General features: G+C 43.7%; 1 protein-coding gene across 1 annotated transcript in view; it reads left to right on the forward strand.

Moving 5' to 3' along the window:
* Window positions 1-25,355, forward strand: part of OPRM1 (opioid receptor mu 1) — a 469,773-nt gene that overhangs the window by 230,333 nt on the left and 214,085 nt on the right. The window lies entirely within an intron of this gene.

Below are 25,355 nucleotides of genomic sequence, written 5' to 3' on the forward strand. Positions count from 1 at the left end.
ATCTGGGCCCAAATCCATCGTTTTTCCACTCCACACCACCCTGGGTTAGACAATGGCGATATGCAAATCAGCGCTGACCCTGTGCCCCATGGGAACAGTCCAGTCCGAACTACAAAAGCCATGTCCTTCCCAGAACGGAAACAAGCATCCGAGGACCGGCCCGGTTTCGAGGTAACACCTCTCTTCAGCCCGGCTAGCTTGATTCCAGTGGTGTGGAGTAACTGGGACTCACGTCTGAGCATCCCCAGTACACTTAGATCGGTCACTGTAAACACAACAATGATGGACAGAATGTGGATCAATGTCACACATTCACCCCAGTCCAAAGATCTGGGCCCAAATCCATCATTTTTCCACTCCACACCACCCTGGGTTAGACAATGGCGATATGCAAATCAGCGCTGACCCTGTGCCCCATGGGAACAGTCCAGTCCGAACTACAAAAGCCATGTCCTTCCCAGAACGGAAACAAGCATCCGAGGACCGGCCCGGTTTCGAGGTAACACCTCTCTTCAGCCCGGCTAGCTTGATTCCAGTGGTGTGGAGTAACTGGGACTCACGTCTGAGCATCCCCAGTACACTTAGAGCGGTAACTGCAAACACAACAATGATGGACAGAATGTGGATCAATGTCACACATTCACCCCAGTCCAAAGATCTGGGCCCAAATCCATCGTTTTTCCACTCCACACCACCCTGGGTTAGACAATGGCAATATGCAAATCAGCGCTGACCCTGTGCCCCATGGGAACAGTCCAGTCCGAACTACAAAAGCCATGTCCTTCCCAGAACGGAAACAAGCATCCGAGGACCGGCCCGGTTTCGAGGTAACACCTCTCTTCAGCCCGGCTAGCTTGATTCCAGTGGTGTGGAGTAACTGGGACTCACGTCTGAGCATCCCCAGTACACTTAGAGCGGTAACTGCAAACACAACAATGATGGACAGAATGTGGATCAATGTCACACATTCACCCCAGTCCAAAGATCTGGGCCCAAATCCATCGTTTTTCCACTCCACACCACCCTGGGTTAGACAATGGCGATATGCAAATCAGCTCTGACCCTGTGCCCCATGGGAACAGTCCAGTCCGAACTACAAAAGCCATGTCCTTCCCAGAACGGAAACAAGCATCCGAGGACCGGCCCGGTTTCGAGGTAACACCTCTCTTCAGCCCAGCTAGCTTGATTCCAGTGGTGTGGAGTAACTGGGACTCACGTCTGAGCATCCCCAGTACACTTAGAGCGGTAACTGCAAACACAACAATGATGGACAGAATGTGGATCAATGTCACACATTCACCCCAGTCCAAAGATCTGGGCCCAAATCCATCGTTTTTCCACTCCACACCACCCTGGGTTAGACAATGGCGATATGCAAATCAGCGCTGACCCTGTGCCCCATGGGAACAGTCCAGTCCGAACTACAAAAGCCATGTCCTTCCCAGAACGGAAACAAGCATCCGAGGACCGGCCCGGTTTCGAGGTAACACCTCTCTTCAGCCCGGCTAGCTTGATTCCAGTGGTGTGGAGTAACTGGGACTCACGTCTGAGCATCCCCAGTACACTTAGAGCGGTAACTGCAAACACAACAATGATGGACAGAATGTGGATCAATGTAGTTCGGACTGGACTGTTCCCATGGGGCAACAGGGTCAGAGCTGATTTGCATATCGCCATTGTCTAACCCAGGGTGGTGTGGAGTGCAAAAAAACGATGGATTTGGGCCCAGATCTTTTGACTGGGGGAGTGTGTGACATTGATCCACATTCAGTCCATCACTTGTTGTTTTTGCAATTGCCGCCCTAAGTGCGCTGGGGATGCCCAGACGTGGGTCCCAGGCACTCCACACCACTTGGAGTCAAGCTAGCCGGGCTGAAGAGAGGTGTTACCTCGAAACCGGTCCGGTCCTCGGATGCTTGATTCCGTTCTGGGAAGGACATGGCTTTTGTAGTTCGGACTGGACTGTTCCCATGGGGCAACAGGGTCAGAGCTGATTTGCATATCGCCATTGTCTAACCCAGGGTGGTGTGGAGTGCAAAAAAACGATGGATTTGGGCCCAGATCTTTTGACTGGGGGAGTGTGTGACATTGATCCACATTCAGTCCATCACTTGTTGTTTTTGGTAATACCCAAGAAAGCACGCACTTCTCTCTGTGTTCTTGGCACACTCAATCTCGCTATTGCCTGAATTCTTTCTGGGGTCAGTTTCCTTCCCTCCTTCGATAAGAGGTGACCTAAGTAGGTCACTTCTTGTCGGCAATATTGCAGTTTGGAAAGTGACACCTTGTGATGTAAATCACACAGATGGCGCAACAATGACATCGTTGCTTTCTTACAAATTTCCTCAGTATCTGCAGCAATAAGCAAATCATCGACGTACTGTACAAGAGTAGCACCTTCAGGTAAAACAATCGTATCAAGCTGTGTTTTTAGAGCTTGACTGTATATTGATGGACTTTCACAGTAGCCCTGGGGAGCGCGTTTAAAGCGGAAGCTGCGACCTCCTAAACTGAAGGAAAAAATATCCCTTCTCTCCTCAGCAATCGGGATGCTGAAGAAAGCATTCTTCAGGTCAATCACCGAAAACCAAGTGGCAGAAGCTGGAATCATAGTCAATAATGTAGTAATGTCGGGGACAACTGGAAATTGTGGCACAACTATTTTATTCACCTCTCTGAGATCAATCACAAATCTGTACACAGGTGGCTGAGAGGGATCGGTTCGTTTTAAAACAGGCAGAACAGGACTATTGCAAACATTGCCTCGTGTTTCTTCAATCACATCTTTTCCAATCAATTCGTAAACGATTGCTAGCAAAGCTTTTTCTCCTTCACTAGATATCCTATATTGGGGAATTCGTGGCATTTGAACATTGGCTTTCAATGTTACAACATATGGTGGTATTTCTAAAAGACCCACATCATTAGGACCAGCAGCCCAAAGAATAGTTGGAAGAAACGACAATTCTGCTGGAAGTTTATCTCTTGACAGATACATGGGAGAAACCACGTTCTTACCTAAAGTAAGTTGTACTCCTGAAGGAGAACAGTACAAAGTCGCATACAATCTTTCTAATAAATCCAATCCTAGCACGTTTTCACCACAACCTGTTGTCAAAATAAGGGGTGCTTCGAATTAGCAAGGACCAACAGAAAGAGACAAAGGGTCAGCAATCGGGTTTCTAACTGGGGCGCCAGAAAAACCTACGGATACATTCATTTCGCCAGACAAAGGTGCGCCAGGGAGTTTGGAGTGCATAATAGAACTCTTAGTAGCACCAGTATCCAACAGAAAAGGCTCTGACACACCTGATGTAATCACCTCAACGTAAGGTCCACTCTGATCTACTGGAACTGAAACAACTCCCTCTCTTTGTCTATGGCTGTCCTAGCAATTTTTACCTTCCAAATACTCATCTTCTGTATAATAATCATCAACATAGTATTGAGCTGTTCTGTCAGATGTGTTGTTCTGCTGATCGAACCTATTCATAGAATTTTGAGGTGGAAGGGGACGTGCGTTCTGGGGGACGTTTCCACGTCCTCTACCTCTAGGCGCTTGCTGAACACCACGACCTCTTACACTAGAAACACCATTTGCGCGCTGTAACAGAATAGGGCAACTATACTTGAAATGACCCTCTTCTTTACAATATGAGCACTGGTTGGGGCCTACAGGGACACGTGGCTGAGTATACTCGACTCTTTGCGAGTTCCTCTGATACTGTTGAGGCTGCTGAAAATTATTCTGATAGTTATTCTGACCACCATTATTTTGACCACCACCACCACGTGGCGGATATGCTTGCTGTAATAAAACCTTCGTTTTCAGTTCTTTAGTTTTCTTTTCTGCTCTATCTTTCTCGTCCTTGTCTCTATTTTCGTAATATTGTGCAGTAGCCAATATCTGGGCTGAAGATGAAACAGCCCAAGAACTTTCTGAATCCTTTAACTTTTTACACAATTCTGGAAGTAGATTGTGCACAAATTTATCGACGAACAATCTCTGACCACCTTCTGTGGTCATATCTTGACCGCTGTGGTCGACAAATGTTTCTTCAAACCTGGTGAAGAAATCTGAGACCGTCTCATCTTTCTTCTGCTTACATGCAGACAACTTATCCCAATTTACACGTATTGCAGGCATTATCGTTTTCATGTAATCAACTATTTTACCAGGAAGCTCTGCTATTAAAGGCTCAGGCTTGGCACCACCAACTTTTCGGGCATCTGCAGCAGTGATATTAGCCCATGAGTCACCTAATTCCTGATCATGATCTGTATGACGAATCTTACCCCATAAAGGCTGTGGAACAACATTCCCAAATAACATATCGATATCGGCTAAATTCATTATACATGACCCAGTAGTTTGTGACAACTCTTTGTAATACCCTGCAGGATTTTTACGCGGATCAGGTAATGTCTGTTTGAGGGCTAAAACTTCAGCTCGCTTCCATGGGACATGTACCCATACACGCTGAAAGTGTGGCAGAATAGGGGGTTCAACAGTTGTGTCGCCCTCTCTCCATTGTGGAGGAACTTCTCTCATGGGGTATTGTCGCGCCTTTTTCCTACTAGATGCACCAGGCTCAGATTGTGACCCAGAACTGCTCCCCTTACTCCGATATGATAACAATATTTCAACCGCTCTCTCGACCTCGGGACCTACGATCATACCCTCTCCAAACTTGAACCGTACACGACACAACTCTTGCGGGTTGCATTCCAGATCATTGTCTTCCAAATCCTCACAAAGGAAAACACTCATTTGTTCAAAAACATATCTCTGAGTCGGTGCTTCCCATTGACGGAAGACTTCCATGACAGACTTTACATCATACTTTACAGTATCCATAACCCATTTACGCGCTAAACGATTCAATAAATCTCTCTCTTGGTAGTCAGGCAGTCGACTTCGCAACTGTCTTCGTCCTGTGTTAGGGGTCGTAGTAGGCGACCCGAAAAGAGGTGAGAAAAGGTTAGTAACAGTGTTGGCCATTTTCTGCCAAACGGAAGGTGAAACTGAAGGAAGAACGGGTGGAAAAATAGGGTTAGATAAAGCGGGGGCAGAAGCAATAGCAGAGGGATCATTAGGAGAAGTAGAAGGTGCACTAGGCAAAGTTGTAGAAAGCTCAGGTGAAACAGATGTGATCGGTGGGCCTTGAGGAGGCTGTTCCATAGGGACAGGAGCCAGCTGAAGAACAGCTGGTGGGTGCTGCGGAGGAACAGGAGGCGCAGGTTGCACAACTAAAGGTTGCGGAGGTGCCGTGGCATTTTGCGCATAGGGGGGTGGCGAACTTAATAAATGCGACATTAACGGATCCTTTTCACGCTCTTTTGCTGCCTCTTGCTGAAGAGACGGCAAAACTGGATAGCATTTATCTATTGCCATTTTACGTTGCCTGTGCAACTGCTCACTCATCTGCTCTTCTTCATTGTCTTTAAACTGCATAGCAGCTTGCATTACTGAAATACCGCTTTCTCTCTTATTTTCTTCTCTAATTTAATTTCCTTTTGTTTGGCCTCTTTACGCCATAGGCGAAAAGAGTCGAACATCGCCGGCCGGGCTTTCTTTTTGAAAAGTTTAACTTCAAGGTTATCTAAGATTTCGGTATCAAAGCTACCATATTGGGGCCATTTTAAAACACCATCTTTTCTGGTGTATTTGATCCATACTTCATTGTATGTGATGGGGCCTACTCCTTGTTTGACATATAACTCGTAGGTTGGAGTTCCAACCGGAGGAACCGGACATGAGTCCTCCAATCGGGAGTCCCTATTACTACAACCAAGACAAAACAAATTTCCAAGTCTAAGACCAGGCATCTTCGGTCTCTATTCTAGCTCCAAACTTCAAAGGATTATCGATTACGATATTTCTCGTGAATACACGAGTCCTTTGGCTTTGGCGCTTGCAAGCTCCAAATCAAAACCAACTAAGGACTGGGAGACGCTCCACTTATACTTAACTGAGATATCGATGACGTCACCAGAAGACTCGTCTTAGTGTTTCGCTCTACCAAACTTCAAGGGTCCAAATCAGGGCGATAGCCAGGGCAGCAGTCCTTCGTAGCCGTCGGGAAGCGGGGAACCTCGCAGCAAAGACCTTCGGACCACGTCGACATGCAGGGGTCGATGAAGTGGTGGCCGTCCTCCGGAATTTTCACACGAAGCTCCTCACGAACCTCTGGCTGGGCTGGTACCGCTGGAATCGCCCCAAATGTTGGGCGCCAACTGAGGTACTGGGTTTTTAAGAACCGGCACAGAACCGGCAACCCAGCGGTGTCAGGGTACACCCAGAGACCTCGAGTCCTTCCTGATTCAGACCACAGAAACTCAGAGTCTTCTAGGTGAAGTCAAGGATCGATTTTATTGGCTGCAACCAAGGTAACAAGTGTCCTAGAAGTACAACACACGGGAAGTATATTCTCAGGAGACTGCTCGAATTTACAAAGTCAGGCTTCTCTTCTTATACAGAATTTTAAGCTTCAGGCAAACATTCTTGGTTTTACAGTAGATCATTGACATATTTTCAATACAAAGAAAAAGCAGAGTCATGATGACATGTCCATATTTCACTTCGTGCTGCCTACAACAAATCACCCGGCAAGGCCCAACATTTTATGAGATATCGGTGGACCCCCAATAAAAACGGGCACCTCCCCACCATAAAGCAAGTGAAGCAAAGAGAGTAGAGACAGATGCGAGCAAGATACGGCAGGTGTGTGCGCTGAAATGGTTTTACGGCTTGTTGAGCCTTGATGCTATCTTGTTCGGCCACTGGGAGGGGAACTGACCTAACGAGTTCGGCCTGGGGCAATGGTTCTAACTCGCACAGGTCATAGGAAAGTCGATTAAGGTGTACGTGTCCTTTTGGGATCGAATTCAGCTGGATTATAGGCCTATGTAAAGGGCAACTAGCAAAATGGCTGCCATACATAAAATGGAAGCCAAGGGTTCTGAACGATAATGGCGATTTCGAGGTGAAATTGTCACTCGAATACGCTGAAAATGCTTGTACATGGTGTACTCGTCATTCTCGGTCTTTTGATACTAAATTTGTCATGTTATGATGAAGTTTTTATTCTCGAGTCCAGAATATTTACACAAGTCCAGAATTTTCAGAACCACACTCCCAGATAAAGGATGTTGCCATAGTCCAATCTCGATGTTATCAGTGCTTAGATTACAGTTCTTTGGGTAGGTCCAGGCAACATCCATAATATCATACGAGCCACCTCATTCTAGAAAATACATTTTTGTTGGAATGTGCAAGCTGTGAAGGACATTTTGTGGCAAGAGTAGTACATTTGAAAATATGTGGTAAACTTTGCAGTCAATAATTGCTTAACTTTGTTGATCCTGCCCACGGTCCATTGCTTTTGCTACAGTATGTTGTAGAAATGTAAAAAAAAGTTTAAGCCTTTTAATTGCATCCTTTGCACGTTGGTAGCTGCACGTTGAAGAGAACAACCTCAAATCCCCAGTATTTACCTGTGAGTATGAGTGACGTCTTCCTGTAGTAATCCTGGTAATCCTGTTATACTCTGGAATTATAGAATAAGCAAGGTGTAGAACAAGAACACTACTATCTTACAACTGAATTACTGGAGTAAGCCAGTAACAGTACAACACACACTTACAGGCAATTATTTGTGTTTAGGGCTCCTTGGTACACATGTATCATCCATCTTACAGGTTGCAAACGCTGGATTCACAGAATCGGGCTGTTTGTGACCAGTAAAATGTATTTTGGTGTGTATGAATTCTAATTTGCGATTCGGTAACATGCTACTGAATCGCAGTTTGGAATTGTAAATATATGCCGATATGGTATTAGGAAGGGGCATATTCAGGGCGCTCTTTCCTAATACCGAATTGCAGCGGTATGTAGGAATGTATTGTGACCAAAATGTGGTCGCAAAACATTTGAATTTTACCACCAACTTCAAGTAGGTGGTAACACATTCGTACATAGGAAGGGGTCCCTAAGCGACCCATTCCCTTTGGGAACGGTAGTGAAAACGTTTTTTCAGAGCAGGCAGTGGTCCCACGGACCACTGCCTGCTCTTAAAAAATGAAAAGAAAACTTTCCATTATTCTTTTTTAAATGCAACCCGTTTTCCTTTAAGGAAAACAGGCTGCATTTAAGAAATAAATGATTGTTTTATTTAAAAACCATCACGGTCATGGTGGTCTACTGACCCCAGCAGGCCACCATCCCAGTTATTTTAGCGATTCTCAATGGGTTGCAAATTGCGACCTACCTCATTATTATTGATGAGGTAGGTCAAGTTGTGACCCATTGGGAATTGCTAAATGAAACTCATGGAGTTTCATACATTAGGAATAGCGATTACCTAATTGCGATTCACAGAAAATCAGAATTAGGTAGTCGCTATTTCCAGTATTGATATATGTGGCCCCTTGTGTTTTGTTTAACAATGCAAAGGGTGTTATTGTCAGAAATTCTACATTCCTAACTACATGATTGAGTATTGGTGATATCCTTTCACTCCAGAAAAATAAACAATATAATCCAGTATTATTCATTTTAATAAACAACTGCCTCTTTGTAAAGGCACCTTCTTCCAAGCTAACGGCACCAAAATAAACATGTAAAATAAAATATATAACAGTTAAGTAACAAATTAATTTATCATGTAATTATGAATTACTGTTATAATAAATAATCAGACAAGTTATACACTAGATAACCTAATATAATATTTCCAAAATAAATGAAATGTAGATGAGTCATTGGTAGTCAGTAAATAAGAAAAAAAACTTAACACATGAGCCAGATTTGTATTTTGTATAGCCACACAGGCTACATATTTCCTTGTTTCCCTGATTGATTTGCCAAATTTGTGTAAATTCTCTAATGGCTGCGAGTAAACATCCACAGCATAAAATTTGATAGCGCCTATTTACAGACAAGTTGCCCTTCAAATTCTGTTTCAACATTGATGAATTATAAGAGATGCTGAAATGGTTAAATTTTTTCACTGGCTTTTACGATATGAAGATTTTGCAAGATAGAATAACTAATTCACTGAATTCTCCAGTAATTTTTAACCTGGGTTGAGTGAGGCAGCCTGCAAGTTTCCTTGTTTAAAGATTATTTAAAAAATTAATGTTCTATAGAAGGCAGCCTAGGGATTGTCCTCTGAATGAATATGTAGTATAGGGAGGTTCGAATTTACAAATAAATCATGCAATGCAGCTCAGCAAGTGAAGCTGCTGCACTATGTTGTGAGAAAGGGAGAGAGCAGAACTGCGCCATATCTACAAAGATGTGGCACTGTTCTGCTCTCTTCAGTGGTGTCACCTTCTTTGGGGTCAAGGTGCTCGGCCAGCCTCTGTAGATCCAGCGGAAAATGAGCATCTTCTCTGCTGCAAGGCACATCCCCAAGCAGAACCAAAGTATTGCCCCTGCTACGAGAGTCGCCTCTGTCGCAAAGACCCCGATTACATCTCAGCCCACTGCCTCATCAGAACCACCACTGTGTGACTCATCCTTGGTGTCACATCCCTCATCAACAGCTGCCTTGATAACGACAGTAGACTTCGCATTGAAGTCTCACAGCTCCTCTGAACTGATGCATTGTTCTGACTGTGTGACTCAAAGCCGGACTTCGCATTGTAAGCTCTCTTCGGACCTGCCCTCAATGGTGATGCAGGACTTCTCATCTCAGCCTAGCTGCCTCTCAGAACTGATGCATTGTTTTGACCGTGCAACACATCTTTGACGCGGACCCAAGCAATAATTTAAGGTACTTTGTTTAGCGGGTTTATCATGGTCAGTGTAGCTGGCCTACACACCATCATGGTTGGCCTGATCTTGTGACGTCGTCCGGTCCAACACGCCCAGCCATCCGCAGTTGGCGCTTTGTGCATTTTGGCGCTATTTTTACTGAAATCTTTAAAATTGCATAGCTCCAGTTCTACTGATTGGATTTTTGTCATTTTGGTCTCATTTTATTCATTTTTTGTGATCTGGTACGGGATCCCTTTTATGTGGTCTTTTCACTTTACTATCGTTTGAAGTGCTGCACAAATACTTTACACTTTTCCTCTAAATTAAGCATGCCTACTCTGTGCCAAGCTATCAGAGGGTTGAGCACAGGTTAAATTGGGGTTTGCCTGTTCTTTATCCTCACAAGGGAGATGGCTACAGCTTGACCAGGGTTCACACCTCAGTCAACTAACAACCCAAGTTCTTACATCAACCCATCACTGTACAAAGGGTCTGAGTTGAAAAAGGAAAGCAAACCTGCTGCAACGTGCTTATATATCTGGGAATTATTTCTCTAACAAAAGTCCAGGATTTAGCCACACAGAGGCAATACAAAAACTTTATAATTGCCAAAGTGATAAAAACCAACTCATGCCTATAACCCAGCCGAGTTGTCACTGATACACCTAGTAAGATTACATCTGGTCCCAAGACTAGCTCTAACTTCAACACCTCGAGCAGAAACCGGGATTTTCTTTAATCAGGTTTTCTAACTCATCACATACTGCAAAAACATGTACAATATCTGCTTTACGTAATGCACATAGAGGGCAGCATGTCCCTTTACCCTCTCCCCATTTGGCAATCTTATCAGTGTATAGTATAGGAAAAAGCAGGACGGTGCTTGTAATCGTGCCAACATTAGAATGGATTGTGCCAAGTCGAACGATTGAAAAAAAATTCTGTCTTTCTTTTCAAATGAATCATGCCTCATTACCTTACCTGCGTATTCGAGGGTTATGTTTTTCTAAATTATTACCATTTGTAGTAATACTATATTATCTATAGTGCTATGAAGATGACAGTATTAGTTTTTGATCTCAAATTCAAGTGAAAATGTTTTCTTTTCGACTTCTAAGTAGTTATTGAGACTTACAATGGCGAATTTCAGATGTTCCTACACATTTTATGGACAGCTGCTTTCTTTTGCCTAAAGAGGACTATGTTTGTCTTTTTATAATGTTGAGAGGTATGCTTCAGGAGTGCCAATATTTTCTGCAGTCCAATAGGACACTGATATTTCCCCACTGTTTACTGCTTCGTGTGCACTGTTAAATTATGCAGCGATAAAATGGTTGCCCGGTTTTGAAGGAAATCCACTGCTGTCAGCCAACGTTCAAATGCATATCCTGTACATACCATAAAATGACGCTCGACTGGTGGCCAATCTTGTTTTAGGCTGCAGGGCCTCTTAGTTATGTTTATTAGCTGATTAGTCTGCCCCACGCTTAATCTAATCAATATGTCAGTATGTAGGTGGGCCAGAAAATGAAGTAAAATCAAATCTACTCTACATTTGGTTAACATCTCCCATAATAAATGTCTGTTAATTGTGTCAATCACTGCAGTAAAATCTATGACACTAGTACATAGCTTAGCCCCTTTCTAGGTCTCGCTAGCGAACGCAGCGCATGCGCTGCTTTGCCTTCCGAGGCTCTATTGCTGCCGCTTTGGTGGGACGCGCGGACAGATGTGCACGCGTACGGACAGGAGATGTGCACTCCGTACACGTGCACATCTCCTGTCCCCGGAGGCTGGTTATGTCTAGTGTTAGCAAAGAACTTTTTGATTTTATTAAAATTATATGTATAATATACCAATTTAAAGGGGCTTTCAGTCAGCACTTTTCATCCATTGGTCTTTTGTTGTGTCATTCACATTTTACTTCTGCCCAATACAGCATAAAGCATGGGGCAATGGGCCAGCCTACTTGAGCCACTGGCTAATTTCACTTTCAGTGACTGTACTTTGTTCTTTCATAATGAGAACAGCCGCACACAAGGTATTCTCTTTTAGTGCAGTATTTGGGGTTTTACTTTATTATTACTTTACTGTTCCATTTGTGCTGACAGCCTGATGTCACAACAGGACACTTTCTAACATCTCTAGCAGTGCACATTGCAGCGTTATCAGTACCTGACTCTGGCTACTGCTTTTGTAAATTCCATTTTTTAGTTGGCTTTGTTTAACTGACTGCAGATATTTCACAGCATACCACATTGGGTCCATTCCAAACTGTTCCTTACAAAGTTATCATTTATTAGTATGCTTACAATTAAATGTGCTTATCACTGCTCTCCTGGATGTCCTGCTGACATGCATTTAAATTGAGGACTAAAGTTATATCTATAAACCAATTTAGGTTCTATGTCCTGCTTGTATGGCTTTCTATTTTGCTTCCAGCGCTCTTGTAGATTCTGCTTATGCAAACATTTAAATTTTATAATACTAATAAAGCTGATCTATCTACCTGTCTGTCTGTCTGCCTATCTATCTATCTATCTATCTATCTATCTATCTATCTATCTATCTATCTATCTATCTATCTATCTATCTATCTATCTATCTATCTATCTATCTATCTATCTATCTATCTATCTATCTATCTATCTATCTATCTATCTATCTATCTATCTATCTATCTATCTATCTATCTATCTATCTATCTATCTATCTATCTATCTACCTATCTATCTATCTATCTATCTAGCTATCTAGCTATCTATATGTCCATCCGTCCATCTGTGTGTCCATCTATCCAATGAACCATTCAGTCTGTCTGTTTAAATAGATCATTTTACTCTATGTTAGGCTTTTATGTCATGTTTTATTTTATTTCCAGTGCTCTTGCACGTCTATCTATCTCATTCATTCATTTATTCATAAAGCTTTATTCAATTGTTACAAATTTACAAACATAAAAGCACATTTTAAAAAATATTTTACATTACATTCAACCAAGTAAAACATTACAGGAATAGCTGCTATCATATTGTGCAAAACACATTCATAGAGCACAGAATGTTTTTACATGAAGAATTAAAACCATTCAAACAAGAACTATAATTCATCAGTGGTAATTAAACTATTCCTTAAGTAAAATACTGTTTTTAAAAACATGGCCAGCCTCCATACTACATGATCATTATCCAATAGCTGATGTTTTAAAAAAGCAGGACAACATGGTCTTAACCCATAAGTTTTTAAAAACGGAACCAACCACATTTTTCTTAATTCGGAATAATATTTACAGAAGACAACGGTGTGGATAGTAGACTGGCGTGAGTGATTATCGCAAGGATACAACGGGAGTTGTCTCGACCAATCATTCATTTTGGGCCACGACACCAGTCTATGGAATATATTTAACCTACATCTAGCCAATAACATTCTATCAAAGGTAACAGTTACATATGACAAGTATGGCTCCCTTCCAAATGTAGTTAAAATAATTTTATGTTGGTTGACGGTGGGCTTAGTGAGTTCATTAGACAGTCTGGCCTCTTCTAACATACAGAGCGCCTCCCTTTTTAATGTTTCCCGTGAAATCATCTGCAAGGAACTTGGGTTTATAAAATATTCTGGGTGCCCTAGATCAATCATAAAATCATGGACAAAGCTGATCCATGGTATTTTTAAGGCTCCATCTAATTTAAGACAATCAGCAAGGATAACCCAGTTTAATTGTGTCTGCCCCTTGATCCAGATACTATGCCACAATAGTATTGGTTCTATTTTAATTAGATCAGATAAAAAGGGGAGACCCAGTTCTTCGTGTCAAACAAAAGATGATGTACTAGGGGGGATGGATAATATGAATCTTAAAAAGGAGTTCTCCACTTGTTGCAGCTGTGTGGTATTTACTGGTCCCCATTCCCCTGCTCCGTACATTGTGGAGCTGATACACCTTGCTTTATAAATTTGTATCAATTCAGCAGGGGGTTTCTGACCCAACTTCTTAGAAAAACCCACCAAGGCGTTCGATGTCCTGATAAGCATCAGTTTTTTTGCAATTATGGTTTGAGCCCATGGTTTGTTTTGGTTAAACAAAATTCCCAAGTATGAAAAACTCTTGGTAGAGCTTAATTTCTGCCCCTCTACAAAAATGTCCTTTACCCGCAAAGGCCCACGGCCACTTCTCATTACATATGTCTTTGAGATATTAATACTGAGACCTAGATCCTTCATAAAAACAGACAATCCGTTTAGGACCCATTGGAGCGCAATATGGGTTCTTGCCAATATAACTGCGTCATCCGCATATAGAAGTACCAGGATGGGTCAGCCGGCAACATAGGGAAGGTCATGTGTTGTTTCCACTAGTGCTTCTCCTAACCCGTTGCTATACAAATTAAAAAGAAAGGGGGCCAGCACGCAGCCCTGCCTCACCCCACTTCTGACAGGAAAGTTAGCTTTACGTTCCCCCCTGTTCCAAAATGCACACTAGCTGACGCATTCCTATAGAGGTTCCTTAAAAAGACAATATTTTCAGGGTCTACTTTCATATCCTCAAGAACCTCCCACAATCTTGCATGTTTCACTGAATCAAAAGCCGCAGTTAAGTCTACAAAGACCATATACAATCTACTATTTATTTGCCCTCGTATACTTTCCTATCTGCACTGCCAAATTTAAACACTGCTCCGTGGTTCCGAGCCCCTTTTGAAAGCCATATTGTAGGTCTGTTAAAATCTTATTTTCTTATGACCATTCCTGCAAACGTTCGAAAATCACACGCCCCACCGCTTTCACCATTGAATTTAATAAGGAGATGGGTCTATAGCAGCCCGGATTCTGACGATCCCCTTTTTAGAAAATTGGTACTAATATAGAACTACCCCAAGTTTCAGGCAGTTTTGTTTGACAGCTTTCATTTATGAACTGCGTTATAATGGGCCCTCATAACGCAATATTGAATTTAAACAGGACCATTGGGATGCCATCCGGGCCAGGTGCTTTATCGGTCTTACTCCAGTGTAGAGCTCTATTCACTTCGTCTAGAGTGAAATTTTAATTTATATTTGAATAACCATTCTCTAGTTCATCATCAGGTCTAATATAGGAAGTGTCAGTAGCGTTATATACCTGGGAGAAATGTGTAATCCATTCCTCCTCTGAAACAGCAGTTGCTATTGATGGACCCTCATGTGTGGTTAGGAATGGTGTCTTCACTGCCCTCCAGAAAGCGGCGCTATCTTTCAATACTGCCACTTGTGAAGGGCTTCCCATGCTTTGTTTCTCAAGGTATTCTTCCTTTCCTTTGATGCCTGTAGGTATTCCAGTCTTGCAAGTCTGATGCTATCCACTATTCTAGGTTGCCTATGTAATTTCGCTTTTAAATTGGAATAGGCTTGGGTACATCTTGGATTAAACCAGCCTGATTCCTTATTTTTCTTGCTATGTTACACTAGTAATAGTTTTTTAAGAGCATTCGATATTTCAGCATAGGATGCTACTATGCTTGCAGTGGATGCTGACTCAGACAGGCAGATTTCAATCGCTGACTTACAGTTTACCACAAGAGATCTGGTTATTTCTGCGGGATCCACCTTTGACCATTTAAGTGTGTACCCATTGATTTTATCTAGTTTCAATTCACCGCTTCCTCTCTGTCCTTATATATATTGGGGACCTTCTTAACAGGTAATGCAACAACCAAGTGTAGCGGGAAATGGTCACTTAAAGGATTCTGGTCGACCTCAAAGCAAAGTAATCGTAAAGCATGATTATGTGAGTCTAGTATATAATCAATTATAGAAGCGCCTCTTCCATTGTAAGTGTAGGGCATCATTACTGGGGCACCATAAGCTCATTTGCAAAACCTAAGTCATTAGTAGCTAAACATTCATTAAACAATTCTCCTGCCGAGGAATGACTGAAATGGGTTATATGAGTTGATTCCTCAAACATATGGCCACATAATCTCTTGTCCTCAGTGGGGCACATTGCACAATTAAAATCACCCATCATTATTATCATAGCATTAGCAGGGTTTGCATTACAAATCATATTCTGTTCCTCACTTAAATTTTTTAAAACCTGAAAAAGTTCTGTTGAAATCACATTATTATAAAAATGTACTAATATTAAACAATGATCCATAGTTATGGACACCTTAATTATCAGATACAAACTGCTCCTCAAGAATGCCTGTGTTTTAGTGATTACTAACCTGTTGGAAATATACAGACTCAGGCCGCCCTTAAGCCTCCCCAAGGCCCTTCATGGCAGGTGTGTTAAAAGTTTTAAAACCATTGATATGAAAAGGGTCGTTGACCCACGTTTACTGTAGGCCTATTATATCTCTGCCTTGAATGAAGTTGTGCCACACTGGGTTATCCATTTCTGACCACCACCCCGCAATGTTCCATGAAATAATATCACAAGTGGACACATCACCATTCAATAGCGGCGGCGGTTGGACAGGCCTAGAGTTGGTACTATTGCCAAAGCAAGTCAATTCTAGTGTTTGCACGGCAGGAATGTGGTTTAGGGGTAAAAGTACCTCATTACTGTACTCTACATCCGTCACTAGCTCACCCCCTGATTTTTGTTGGTTGCTAGCTTCAAACACCTTATTATCTATCCCCGATGGTGGGAGGTCCTCACGATAATCCTTCCTGCCTCAGTGTTCTCGGCAGCGTGATACGGCCCGCAGGCAGTCAGTCAATTTCCCCCAGAGAGCTTAGAGCATCAAATCGATTACTAATTGAAATAGGGAATCTTTGTTGAAACCCCCCTAACAAGTTCTCTGTCTCAATGGGGAAATGTGGGCCCCTGGAAAGTTGATAAAAAAAGTCCAGTGGTAGGATGTTTATTACCCTTGAAGAGACATATCTGTATCCAGCTCTCTCCAATATAGTTTGCGTTGTGTTAGGAGAACCAAATGTTAGCACTATAAAATCACCTGGCATTGATTTGCTAGACCTTCCTACCCAAGCAATTCTTCTAGCCATTTTAAATTCGGCAAATAAGGTGTTAGCAAGCCCAGTCCTTGTCCCCAGGAGGTGAAGAGACTCATTTCTCAGTGTTGTCCAGTGGTCTATTACTCCGGTTGGAAGTGGAGGAACATTTGCTAGGAGTAGTTGCTACAGTATATGGAGTTGCCTCGGGCAGAAGATGCAAGTTCATGATTTCTAATGAACATTCCTGCCTTGATGTTACATTGCCTATTATATTTACGGACTTGTCCTTCCCTGATTGTGCATTGCATGTCCGTCATTGCTGCAGTCTGAGTGGGATCCTTTGCCGCCGTCCCTCTCCCTGTCCCTGGTAATATGCTTTGTCTAGCATAGGTTGCCTGCGCTTGAATATGGGAAGCACTTGGTACACTTACTCTCAACGACTCTGGTCTAATCAGGGTGTTTAAAATGTTTGAGTCTGGTTGTGTCTGCTGCTGCTGTGCAACCCCACTCTCATTGTTAGCTAGAGATGGCTACCTGACATAGCTATATTTGTACTGAGGTGAACTGCTTGTCCACAGCAGCTGCACACCGTCATATTAGTATTCGTTAAACTCTCCAATGATGTCAACCTGTTATCAATTTGTGTTAGCATTTGCTTTAATGGATCCAGCATAGTCCCTACAGTAGATTCGAGTTTCAACCAAAATTCCTCCCATCCATTGTCAGACTGAGGACCTAGACATTAATTTTCTTGACAGCTCATAGTTGAGAACTGCTCCTGATGTGGTATCTTTACCACCGGCTTACTCTTACAGGCCTGGCTTTTAACAGGTTTTCTCTGTTTATTTATTCCCTGCCCCTTCGTCTTTTTATATGGGGAGAAAATCTATTACAGTCAGGGGATTTTGCCCTTTGGCCTCTGGTGGTCACATTTGGCCTGGGCCTTTTATTACTGGTCTCTGGATTCTCTATTAGGGCTGCATCCTCTGTGTCCTCCACAATCACCTGGGACAATGAGGCTATACATAGACCACTGTTATGAGGATTTTTTGCTACGGGGGAGATTACTACAGGGCTGGCTGTGCGATTTTGTGGTTCCAGTGAGAGCCTTCGCTCAGTAAGCTGTATTTCATGGATTAACACTGTCTCTGCCTTTGTTAAAAACGGAGCTAAAGTTCCCACCTCCCCCCGCCCAGTAAGCGATATTCGCCTGTTCATTGTAAATTATGAATCCTCCACAATAACTTAGATGCAGCACAATACAGTTGGTTACCACCAGTCCCAGATATCGAAAACCCTGCCCAGTCTCCTCTGGTAAAGTCCTGGTCTGCAACAAGTTCAGTGTGTTGAGGTCCTGCCTCGGTATATATGAGCCCAGTCTACATAAGTAAGTAAATCACTCAAAACAGTACCTTCTTTTCTGGACTGTAGTTTGTATAAGGGACAATCCAATAAAGGATTCAGGAAGAAGGGGGTGGCCCAGCCCGGCCTCTTTCGGCCCCTAATGGGCACGGAGGGCCTGCCCTTAGCCCGTGCTTCGCCCCGGGCAAGCCTGCACGCGTCCCGCGCCGCAGGAGCCCTGCACTGCTCTTATGAGTCTCTCGGCGTGCGTGAGCGGCGTTCGTACCGCTAGGGATGCTGGGGGTTGTAGTCCTGGGCGGCAACCTCCGCTCACGGCCGGCACCGGGACTAAGGGTTACCCCAATGACTCCTTTGGCGGTGGTGGCAGGGATTCAAGTACTGCTGGTAATTGGCAAGTAGCGTAAGAAAGAAGAAAGGCTATCTATCTATCTATTGGGTTGTCTATCTATCTATGGAATCCAATACATCTATCTATTGTTGCAACCTTGTCTATCTATATCTACTTTTGCAACCTTATTTATTGATATCTATCTTTGTGACTACATTTTTCAATCTATCTAGACAATCTTCCTATTCACATGCAAACCTTTCTATACAGCTATCTATGACACTATCTGTCTATCTATGCAGCCTTATCTACGTATACAAACCTATTTTTCTATCGGTCTATCTAATCTAATGACTTGAAAAAGTAGTCTCAGATTTAGTTGCTTTTTACATTGGTATGATTTTTTTTAAGTTCTAGAATGTAATAACAGTTCACAGCATTTAGTCTAGAGACCCTTGCATCTTGCTAGGGACAAAGCACCTGCTTTTTGTATTCCTGCTAACGTAGTACTGTAGCTTGCCCTTAGTAATGATGCACAGAATACAGGGTACTTTCACCCCATCCCCATTGACCAGAGGACAGCAGCAGCACACACATGGTGAGAAGAGCAGTAGTGAGACATGCTCCCTGGCGTTGGGCGTCAACTGCTCATAGAGTGTCACTGGAGCCCTAGTTCCCTGTACACAGAGGGAAGCAATCTGCCGGCTTAGTATGAAGTATTTGCCTCTGTCTCTGCTGCTTCTCCTCTCCGGAGGCTGTGAATAACATCCTTTTGATAAAAATGGTGCATTCTAGCGCACCTCTCAGTTGCTATCAAATGTCATATAAGGTCTTGCCCACCACTTTCCATTATGCTAGCTCTGCCCCATCCCTCTTACCTGTCCTAACAGAACTCCTGTGCAACTGGGTCTGTCCCTGTCATGTGACTACTTGATGCCCACCTCATTTCCCTGACCGCAGAGGACCTTTGCCAGAAAGTGGATTATTAGTTGTGGTGAATTGTAGTTAACCTTTAGTAATGATGTCACTCTCCTGGTTAGGTCCAGCACAGGATTCAATCCAGATCCAAATCAGGGTTCAGCAAAGATGGATTGCTGTAGAGAGAGGCTCCCGGTATGGTTGTCAACAAAGATGGGAAAGCTCTGAGTGGGTGAAGTTCGGCGCCCGTGCACAGGAAGGTCTCAAAGACGATTATTTCAGTCCAGCGCCACTCTTGTTGAAGACCTCTACATTCAGACTTAGCACATTTCTAGAAGTCAGATCTCATTCAGCTGGGCAGACCAGCAAGTTGGATCAGACAGGTGAGTCGATGTTGAAGGCTTTGGCTCGACAGCGGTCAAAGTCTTCTGACAGTTCTTCAGAAGAAAAGCTGCCAAACATTTTTAAGTCCCAGATTTTGCAGTTTTAGAAGGAGGAGTACACTAACAACAGCCAACGGTCCCATGATCTCAAGAACAACACTTGGGAGTCAGGGCTCCTTCTGACTGAAGTAACCAGAAGGGCCTGGGGCAGGTCCAGTTGGAACTGGTCTGCTGGGCCTTCAGGACCGAAGGCTTCTTGACATTTTTGTGTCCCTGTAGCTAAACAGAAAGACAACCAAGTGGCCCGTAGAGTGCATTTCTTGGTCTTGGGTACACATGGAAGCAAATTCAGCACTCACATGTCACAACAGCACTCTTTCTTCTATCTACTATAGCAAAGCTTTCCAAAGTATGTGTCGCAACACAGTACTGTGTCGCTTGACATGTGTGGATGTGTTGTGCGTCAGTGCTCTCTAATCAAGCATGTAAATCTCTCTTAAATCTAAAGACAGATGTACATGCATTTAAGACGTACATTCTCATGCAACAGGATGCCTCCTCATGTCAGTGATGCGGTACGCGGTATGTGGAGGCAGGAGAGGAGCGTGTGCGCCTGGCCGGTTCCCTTTGTCGCGCGTTGATTGTTGAGTGTGCAGTGAGTATTAGTACTATATACTACTTGAAACAAGAACTCCGCATACTTTGGAAAGCTCTGCCTTATATAAATGTAAACACGCCCTCCAGTATAAAGAGGTCCTTGTAGAAAATACGATGGCTGATGGGGATTCATATGAGTAAAATGGACATTTGAAGAAGCAGCATGATGCCCGAACGAGGTGAATGATGGGCTTGGTAGGTGCATGTTCGTTGCAGAGAGGGTGCATGATCGATGTAGAGAGGAGGCATGATCGGTGTAGAAAGGGGGCATGGTCGATGTAGAGGGGCCGGGGTACATGATGAACAATGTAGAAGGGGTGCACCATCGAGGTAGAAGGGTACTCCATCTGTTCAGAGGCTGTGTGAAGGGATACACTTGCGGGCAAAGGGGGTACATGTTGGGTAAAAGGAAGTACGTGATGGTGGAGGGGTAAGCGATTGAAGGTGAGGGGAGCAGAATGGGTGGGGGAATAGGTGAAGTGGCATGGCACGGGAACGGACAGTAGGAAATAACAGTGACAGTATGATGATATTTGAAGCCCTACAACACGGGTGCCACTGTTGCTGCCTGCCCATCTTTGTCTGACAGCTCCATTTATTTTCAGGCATTCGATCACCTAGTCGCTCCTGCGCACTGAGCACACCAACCACTTACCCCACTCCCTCAACCCCATCTTCACTTTCTTCTCTTCTCCCAAACCCATGAACCATGCTACATACCTCTAAGCAGCTCCAGGGGGTGGCAGCAATTGTTGCTAGGTTCAGGCAGACAGAGTTCTCAGCAAGTAGTAGTCACTTGTCCCTGGCCTTCTTCATCCTCCTGTGTGTTGAAGGATGAGGTTGTGTGGTGGTATAGTTGTCAACTGTCACCTGTTGAGCCTTATCTGGCCGCCAAACTGCACATGCCAAGGAGGACTGAGAAAGCTGACATCTGCCCTGGCATCCAACGTGAGACAGGGTGCTGGTAGAGGCGTGAGAGTTTCTCTTAGAGGTCTCAGGGCTGGTACTTTTGAATCTTTTTAGGTGCTGGTAGCCTGTTTGTGGGAATTTTATTTAAAAGGTGTTTTTTGACTAAATCACTCATTTCCTAGGTAGATCTGTATACTGTATTCTATGCCAGAAGGTTTGCTCGTAGGAGCTGTGTTGGTTGACCATGTATTTTTGCCGCTATGCTCAATGGGTTATCCTGCTATGTGTTTCTTTCATGGTGTCTTAAACTTCCACTCCGAAAGCTGCATTTCTTCAAATTAGAACCCATTATTCCACGATTGAGTCCTGCCTAATGTGAACCTAAACCTTATAACTTTGTAACCTATGGAACATTTGTAAGTCATGTTTGGCCCTACCCTTTCCTGCCTCACTGGCCCCTGCCCCATCTTGTATATCTTTCAGTTTGAACAGTGCATCTGTGAAAAGGGACTAACTGTCAGGAGGGGCAGGAATCTCCCTTCAGGCGGATGCAAAGTGTGAATCAGATTGTGAACGTCATATGTGGGGCATAATCAGTGCATCTCCTACCAGTTTTTTTGCCCCTGTGCCAGCATCTGTATTTTGGTGTTAGTGCAAGGACAGGACGTTTGCTCATTTGAAAGGGGCCTTGCTCCCATGCAAATGAAGGATACCCCCTCTTTAACTGTACTAGAGCACACTATTACTGCACAAGCATCTGCCACCACTGTAATACCAAAGTGCAATAGGACACAAAAAGCTCCTCTCACCTTGCCCAAAGGCTGTGTATGATGTTGTGGCCTTCACACCTTCCTTGTTCAGGGCCTGGTGGAGAGTGATTTTGTTTTAGAGTTCCCCGCCTTTCCAAGGGTGGGCCTGTTTGTTGAGTAGGTGATGGGGTCTGCCATTTTTATTTCAGTCACCAGGCTTTGTCCACTGACATGGTTCTTAAGCTCCACTACATTCACCAACTGTGGGGGATATTTTCTACACCACGCTACCTATCAAGGGATGGCGTTGCTTATTAGCCCCAACCCATGTCTTGCCTATGGTTAAGACGGGTATAAATATATATACCATCCTGCCAGTCGGCCTCTGTGAGCCCTTCCCCTGCATCCCATCTATGTGCCTCTCAAACCCATGCAGTCTCTATGTGTGGTCCTTCCCTTCTGTGGCCTGTGTGTCAATCGATCTGTGCCTCCCCACCCTTTGTAACCCCTCTGTGTGTCTGCCACCTCCCAAGTATCAGCTTTTTTTGCCTTACACCCTACTGAAGTTTGTATATGTTCCCCTTTACCCACTGCAGCCTCTCTGTTGTATCTATCTCGCCCCTGCTGGCCCTCTGAGCCCCTCCACCCCTTAAGCTCCTGTGTGTAACTGCCTAGCCCTTGCCGAGCCTGTTTAACTGCCTGGCCTGCCACCCTTTTGTATGTGCTCTGCCTCATCTCATCAATGCAGCCCCTCTGTGAGCTAACTGTAGTACTTATGTGTGGCAAAGTTCTCCTGTAAGCCCTCAGTATGTCCCTGCCCCCCTCATGGGGCAATACCCTGTTTCTCTGTATGACTACGACACATGGAACTCCAATATGACACTCATCATCCATTCCGCCTTTCCGTGCAACTCCACTTCACATGTCTGACACCAACCTTACCTCAGCAGGTCATTCATATATCGCTCTTCTATTCATTTCTAAAACTGCACACTAGAAACACCATGTTCAAATAACCTGTGTTACATCCTGACCATCCTATGACTGCTCAGTTACTTGTGCACTAAAGGGAGCCTTGCTTACTGAATTCTGGATTAAGATGTTTGTGAATACAACTGTAAAACTAGAGTTGTTCAGTTAGCCCTCAAGTTAGTGTTGCACTCTGGTTGTTTGTACATTCTGAAAGCCATGTTTCAAGCAAGATTTTTTTTTTGCTGTTTGCTTTGTTTAAATTTAGAACTTTCACAATTGGAGAATCAAGCTCTCTGTTTGCGGCTTACTCTTCTAGTGTATATGAAAGTCAATTATTGATTAATTGTCATATAGCGGGGTCTGAACTGAGGTGGTGAAGTGAGCTAAAGAATGATGATGGATTCAACCCAGATCTGTGACTGAGGGTGAGTGTCTGTAAAGTTTCAGCGCTCCGCCCATCATCTCCTCGTGTTTGCTTGATTGAATATTAGTGACCAATCTTAAGTCCTGTGATATTATTGACTAGATTTGAACTAGATTCTTGAAAGATGGCAGCCATTATTTTCAACACAGCTTGGGCAACAATTTGATTTCCCAACCATTTTAAAAGTTTTAGAAACGTGGTCCTTCAACTTAATTAGAATTTCCCATGGGCAATGTTGGCGTGGCTCTTCCACCTTCAATGTCATGTTTTTCATGTGCCACACTGCTACGTCATTTAGGTTGCCTGTCTCTGATCCAGTAAAAAAGGCTTCAGTGCCATAGCAGAGCAATATGTGGTTGTTTATGTGATTATCTCTTGATTGCTTCCTGTTGTAATAAGTAGATTAAAACTGAGACATAAATTTGCTTTTTTTAAAAGTAAGCAATCTAGTTTGGCGGGGAAGACTATGTCATGGAAATGTAAGGGCCTTCTAATAAAAGATGGAATATAATTGTGGGTTCTGGACAGCTCACTTGGCATCCTGAGTCTGTCCGAGCCATTGTCAATGCAGTTATTACTTCTGTCCCACCTTATGCTGAGAGCTCTGATTTCACATGATTATCTACTACTCATAATTCATATTCAGCAAGGCAGCAGGCGGACTTTGTGCATGGTTGGAACGGTAGGCAGTGTGTGCACCCGCCCTTTTTGTGTCGTAAATCAATCATACACCCAGTTTTGCCAGTCACTGTCTTTGTTAGAACAGATTCAGAATTGCTTTATTAACCTTCCTGCTTTCTCAAATTTGCTTGAAAATACACCAGTAGCCCACTTTTTTTTCAATATTTTCTGAAATCCCCCCGAACCCCCCTTAGGAGGTTCGGGCTCACTCGCTACGCTCTCTCGGCAGCAGGCGGACTTTGTGCATGGTTGAAAGGGTTGGTAGTGCATGCACCCACCCTTTTTGTGCCATAAATCACTAGGACATGTATCAATGTGTGCATGATTATATTCTTGTTTCATGCACAAACCTAACCTCACACCCAGTTTTGCCAGTCAATGTCTATGCTAGAACCGATTTACAATTGCTTTATTAGCCTTCCTGCTTTCTCAAATTTGCTGGAAAATGCACTCACTTACTACACTGCCTTACAGTGTTGCTAAAACTATGCATCTACAAAAAGTGTGTCACCAACATGAAACGTTTGGAAAGCTGTGTTCTATAGGTTCAGCAGTATTCTGAAGAGGATACTGGTGGTGCCAAATGTGTGCAAAGTGCCAGCCTGGTGGTAGGAGAATATTGTGGCCACTCCCTAAACAATGGTGTAACAGATCCCCACCCCTACCCACTTTTGCAGCCCCTTCTGTCTGTTTTACTGTGAATCATACCACAGTGCCCCTCTCTACCTAAAACCAATATGGCAGAACCTTCCTTCCCATGTGCAGATTCCCCTGTTCCCATCCAGAGCTGTGGCTGTGATAATGGGCAATCCTGCCCTGTGGTCACACCAAACCAGTTCTTAGGTACCCCCTCCCACTAAATTTGGAGACAACTTCGCTATGAAGACAAAAGGGGGAGGCCTAAATGTGAACCACATCTGCCAGTGTTGCAGGGTAGGCATCTTTTGAAGTTAAATATGTTCCCGGGCAGAGCCCAGATGGCCATCTCATCAGTGGAAGGTCAACCTTGCTCCCTTTGTTGCAATCCTGAGAGCCACTCAACACCTAGCCAAAGAGCTATTCAGCTCCTAGGTAACAATGAACACTGGCAGAATGGTACAATTGGCTCTGGCAGAAAAATGACAACTTTCTACAAGTGACATTTTGAAAATAGCGATGCAAAATCCAACTTGACCATTGTTATGTTATGTTAATAGAAGCTTGTAAAGCGCACTGTCACCATAAGTTCCCTGGCGCTGGATATGTATGATGATGAAGCGGTGGAA

The sequence above is a fragment of the Lissotriton helveticus genome, chromosome 6 (assembly GCF_964261635.1).
Source record: "Lissotriton helveticus chromosome 6, aLisHel1.1, whole genome shotgun sequence".
Classification (NCBI taxonomy): Eukaryota; Metazoa; Chordata; class Amphibia; order Caudata; family Salamandridae; genus Lissotriton; species Lissotriton helveticus.